This window comes from Lepisosteus platostomus, chromosome 4, assembly GCF_059453375.1.
Source record: "Lepisosteus platostomus isolate fLepPlt1 chromosome 4, fLepPlt1.hap1, whole genome shotgun sequence".
Lineage (NCBI taxonomy): Eukaryota > Metazoa > Chordata > Actinopteri > Semionotiformes > Lepisosteidae > Lepisosteus > Lepisosteus platostomus.
The window spans coordinates 47,645,678-47,651,365 of NC_142614.1; the positions used below are offsets into that span (position 1 = coordinate 47,645,678).

The following is a 5,688-nucleotide window of genomic DNA, read 5'->3' on the forward strand; positions in this document are numbered from 1 at the left end:
GTTGTTTGCACGAACCCATATTGACCAGTATTTCTCGCAGTGTGAATGTATGCACACAGCGGTCCCGCAGTGTTCCAGTTAGTTACGCACTATGGTAACAGTCAGGTATACCTTAAAACTCTGGGCTTTATTCCATAAAATACATGTACATTCCATGCAAAATGCAAGGGTTTGATAAGTGTTATCAATTTCTTGCAAACATTTTCTTTGAGGGCATTTTTGACAACATTCTCCCTCAGGGCAATGCAGTGTATATAACCCAAGCTATAGATCTGCGTTAGGGTTAGGGTTAGGGTTCAGATTGCTTCAGAGTTTCCACAATCTTTCACTCATTTACATGCAAAATATCCTTCACTCAATCAAAATATACTCCTGAAGGGACCACACATCCAAGCCAAACTGAAGAGAACATACTGTATCAACAATGGTAAGATTCTGTTTTTGGACAAGTATACTGTTATTGGAAAGTTTGTGTTGAATGGTGTTTACACAAGAGATCTATTGAATCAGTCAAAAGAAAATAGCCAGATACTTTCTGGGATTGAAAGGAATTTCCTATGCTGTCAGGTTAAAAGAACTCTCGGAAGGACCCATTCAAGTATTCCAAATCTTCAAAGGCATTGATAGACAGAGTTAACGCCATAGACATCTTCATAATAAACAGTAAATCAAACTTGGGAGTAAAAGTAGAAACTAAAAAGGAAGTGCAACTTCAACTTCAGCAACTTAACTTAGACTGTCGTTAGTGGCAGAAATTAGTTCAAGAAATAAATATAACATTACAATACATACAGTACAGAAAGGGTGGGGAATAAATGTAAGTACAGCAATACCACTGCATTTATGTTTCCATGATGTGCTTGAACAAGTACTGAGCCAACATTCTAAGGCATATGAGCCACAGGCAATACATAAAGAATGGAGAAGTAAGGTCAATTATGATTTCAAAATAACAACTTTATTAAGCACTTGAAACCACCAAGAAACAGCAGAGAATAGTATAAACACAAATAACACAAGTTCTGTCTTTTCTGATGTCTTCACTGTGATGTTTCATTCTCCACCATTACGTCTCTTCTTCCACTTGGAAGTCTAACAGACACAAAGGTGGGAGAGTTGGTAAAGGTGGAAGTTGGCACCAGGATAGACAGACGGGCTGGGTGATCATGTGCATGAAGCATACAGAATACAATACGTCCATCAATCAGTCAAGCAACATCACTGGGAGCCTCAAGCTCCAGCCCACCTGCATTTAATTAAGGGTGTACCAGAACAGGCCTGCCACAGTACTTTCATTTTTCATCTTTCACACAATTCAGTAATGACTTTAATTCATTCACTGATTATGAATAACATACATTGACAAAAATAAAGTCGTTTTTAATTAGTAAGCGATACCTTTAAATACATTGGAAGCTAAAAATATTCCAGATTAGTTTTTTGTGCTAAGTACTATAAATGTAAAAAGAATAACCTAAAAAATGCATTGGTAGAAATGTATTACAATATTTAATCATCTGCAAGTTTCTAGAGCACATACTACATGTAATATTCATTTTAATAAATTAAACAGTCCGGCTGTTAATGATGTATATTGTCCCCTATTAAGTGTTTGTGAATGTAGATTGTGATTTTATAAATTTTAGACCTACATTTTCAATTTAAAGGAAATGAAATGTTTCTGTTTTAAAATTAGAGCTGTACTGTAAAATACAGGACCGCAGATCACAGACAGTACCTTTTGCTCAAAGTCGGTGCTTCAGGGAAGACAGCAACCGCTGTCCAAAGTGTCTGAAATGACAAATCTTTGCATGAGACTCATTGCACCACGGAGTTGCAAAGCTGGCTCCTTGAAGGAAATCACCATCTTACCCGTCTAGGAAAAGAGCAAGCTTGTACCTGGTTTCCTGGGAGGCGTCTTGTGCCAGCCGACTGGCAGCAGGCAGGATGCAGCTGGTGAGTTCCCTGGGGAGGTTACGTGCGCCCATCCTCTCCACCAGGACCTGGGGTGCTATCTGCTTGTGTGTTCTCATGTGTTTCTGGTGTGAGTGTGCACGTGTCCGTGTCTGTGTGTCTGTCCTGTGACGGACTGGTGACAAGTCCAAGGTTTGGCCTGATTTACACCCACTGTTTGCAGAAATAGGCTCCAGCTAACTCATGACCATAAACTGAAGAAAGTGGTTAGAAAATGAATGGATATTAGCATTGTAGTAAACATTCTTTAGTACATGCTTTGATTTAAAGCTCCGTGAAACGTAAATGACCCTTCACAGCTCCTGAAGTCAGACCCTAAGATTCTGGGTATTATTCTATTCTGTATATTTCTGCCCTCACCTCAGACCTCCATTCAGCAGTGCGTTGATTGCACGAGCAGGGGTACATGAAGGATGAATGTGTTGGATTCTCCGGCTTTGTGCAGCAGCACCTTAACTGTGTTGCCCAGTTCCGGGTCCATCCCTCTCTGCAGGAAGGTGAACATGTCTTTCAGACACACCACTGCCATCCTAGACACAGCTGATCGCAAGTTCTTCACCTGGGGAAAGGCAAACCACCGCCAGCACTGCAGAGCCTCGTCTGTACCCCTCTCTTGAACCATTCTCTATAAATGGTTCAGAATGGATACAAAAACAGTAAAAAGCAATCATACAAATGAACAATTAATATTTTGGAGAGATCACACCTCCTGCACGAGCGCCTGGGAGACATTGTGCAGTCTGCTCTTCAGGATGGCGGGGTGATGCTGGAACAGACGCCTTATGAAGGTCAGTCCGTCAACCTTCCTCTCCCTTAATTCAGTGAAAGGAAAGAAATATATCAACCAGGACAAAGAAAGAGGTCTAACTGTATAGAGCTATGGGCAGCAAGGTCTATATTTTCACTAGTCAGAACTGTATTCAAAGAAAGCGGAATAGTTGGATGCTGATTGTACTGCTTTATGCATACCAGTCGTCAGAGGCCAGAAACTGAAGGCTCTGGGTGAGGGCCAGCTCGGAGATGCTGATCTGACCTGCGATATGGGGGGTACTCTTCAGAGGCAGAAAGAGACGTTGTAGCGGTGAGGCTTAATAATAAGGCAGAATTAAGTGTTCTGAGCCTTCCCAAATGAGGCCCCATATCTCTGTTCATCTCTGTGGTGCAGCCACAGAGAAACTATTCATGCAACATGTTTTCTTTTGATAAGGACAGCTCCCAAAGGGGGATGCACTTAGCTAAGCCTGGCTATCATGATCAATGGTCATCCATTGGCGCCTATCTGTCTAGGGAGTGCCAGTTGGAGATCTGGACTGCATTACTAAGTGTCAGGACTAAGTGACTCATATCTCACCTTGATCAACCAATCAGGGACTGGTAGGGCCGAGTAACCCACGTGGGACTCTGATGCCCATGGAACTTTCAGCCAATCAATGAGCTGAAGTTCCTCCAGGTAAAAACAGGCAACACAGAGAGCCTGAGAGATTCAACAAGATTCAGATTCAGATTCAACAAGATTCAGATTCAGATTCTAAAGGGAATTCAAAGGAGAATTCCAGGGCAGGACGGCCCAGGAGCAGAAGGCTCCCAAGGGCAGGACATTCTCGCAGGGCGCCTCCTGACCATCCTGAGACTCAGCCCGGACAACCACGGAACGGCCAGTGTGTCCGAGTGCCAGAACTTTCCTTTGTTCTAAGAGTCTAGAGTGGAGGTTGCCAGAGAGTAGCCAGCAGCAGGCCTCGTGAACAGGTCGGAACTGTGGAAAGCTGAATCACTGTTCAGAACTAGCTCTTCATCAGGAACGAACCGGTCCTCTTCCTGACTTGCTGGGACCCACAGTCATCTTTTCTCCTGTGCACAAACTTTGCTAGTTAATGCCAACAATGAGCACGGAGCCAGAGAGCGCGGATTGGACAGCAACAGCCTGCAACTGTTTCTTTGTGCCCGCAGGAGATCTGAATCCCCAAAGATTGGATGAGTATTCAACTTCAATGCATTACAGCTCGAGAATTCAATTGTTATCCCAACCAGTTGATATCAATTTAATTCCTAAGAGTTATGTACTTGTTTGAGTATCTAATGTAGAAGTTATAACCAAGTTCATTTATGAAACGGTCTTAATGAATGATATACTGAACGTATGTCCTCTTGATATGTATAACTCTTTGTAACTGACCGAATATACCTTTTGTATTCTGATAACCCTCTCGATAAGATCTGTTAGGTTTATATGCATATTCTATGTATTAATAAATGTATCCTCGTGTATTAGTACCTGTGTGTGCGCGTTGTTTGAGTTATGTCGCATGGTTGGATTCTAAAGCCATCAAAAGAATCAACTTTGTGATTTACTGCTACAATTAATAATTGTCTCAGTAAATGCCCAAACCCTACAGAACTGGTGCCTTCAGAGAGCCACTATGATTACATATTTGGCGTCCCTGAACCGGTTTTCCCTACATTATTTGGCGTCCCTGGGTCGGTTTAATCTACAACGTTATCCCTCTCCTCTGCAGATCCATCCCCCCCTGTCATGCGCAGGCGTTTCTTAAGACTCCCCACGCTCCTCCACTGGTCCTGGACGTGCCCCATCTTGTGTGTCTGTAATAACAGAAAAGCACAAGTTAACCCTGGGCAATCCTGGCCCGGCTCAGTTTTGAGACCAGCTGGACCAGTCCTGGTAAAAGTTTTTACTTTGAGTCCTCTGAAATATTTACTGTTGGACCCCATGACATAAATTGTTTCACAGCACTGAATTGTGATTCATAGTATTCATATACATATACTTGCATTTTATTTTGATTTTCCTCTATATTTTGCTGCTGTAACATAACTTACAGCCATATGACAGCAACTCTATAATGCTGCTGATATAATTAAGTACAGTACATAGATGAAAGTGCCATGCAAGGGATTTGATAGGTGTTTTCTAAAAGCAAGCTAAAGGCTTTCACAAGTTATCCACCAGAGTCTACAAAAAATGTAAAAATGTTTAGATAAATAACGGTGCCTGATCATTGAAGGAAATCTGGCTGGTCCCAAAATGATCAAATACCACTGATGCAAATACCACTGTAGATGGAAATAGAACATATTAGTCCTGTTTCATTGTTATTTCCTATATACTGAACCCCAAGGTCTACAAAAAAATTAAAAATGTTTTAATTTCTGAGATTTCTGAGATAAATAACTGTGCCTGATCATTGTAAGCAATCTGGCTGGTCCCAAAATGATCAAATCCCTCAAATACCAAATATATTATAGATGGAAAAAGAAACATATTAGTCCTGTATCATTGTTATTTCCTATATAGTGAACCCCTGAACAGATTTTTGCTGTTTGTTATTATTGGGTCAATTCCTTTCCAGGCTGTATTTTTACATCTAAAATACTCTAATATTCTATTCCAGAATACTGTCTGTATAGGGCTTCAAATACTGTTGTTGTGAATATTAGGTCAGTACGTAGACAGGACTTGATCATAATATACTGTAGTTACACTTGTGTGCTATGGCATTACAGTATACAGAGTACACACGTATGCTGATGGAGACATTATTACTAATCTTGATTGTTTTTGATGTCTTGATGTGAAGTGTTTATAAATAAATATACTTTAGAAGGTATTATAAAAAACTAGGACATTGATGAAACACAAAAATGAAAGACCTACAGAGCATTTTCAAACTCAAAAGTTTTGTTTGTAAAAAACTCAAA

The 5,688-nt window shown here is 40.9% G+C and overlaps 1 long non-coding RNA gene across 2 annotated transcripts; it reads right to left on the reverse strand.

Annotated features, from left to right (window-relative positions):
* Nucleotides 1–961: 961 nt before the first annotated feature.
* LOC148673305 (uncharacterized) lies at nucleotides 962–3,107 on the reverse strand. Of its 2 annotated transcripts, XR_015935985.1 has the most exons (4): nucleotides 2,681–3,107; nucleotides 2,335–2,533; nucleotides 1,739–1,791; nucleotides 962–1,092 (listed from the first exon to the last, which is right to left on the reverse strand). It is a non-coding gene; the product is annotated as an uncharacterized LOC148673305 (long non-coding RNA). The 2 variants fall into 2 exon arrangements; XR_015935984.1 differs by having other exon boundaries at nucleotides 2,335–3,107.
* Between the last annotated feature and the right edge of the window lie 2,581 nt (nucleotides 3,108–5,688).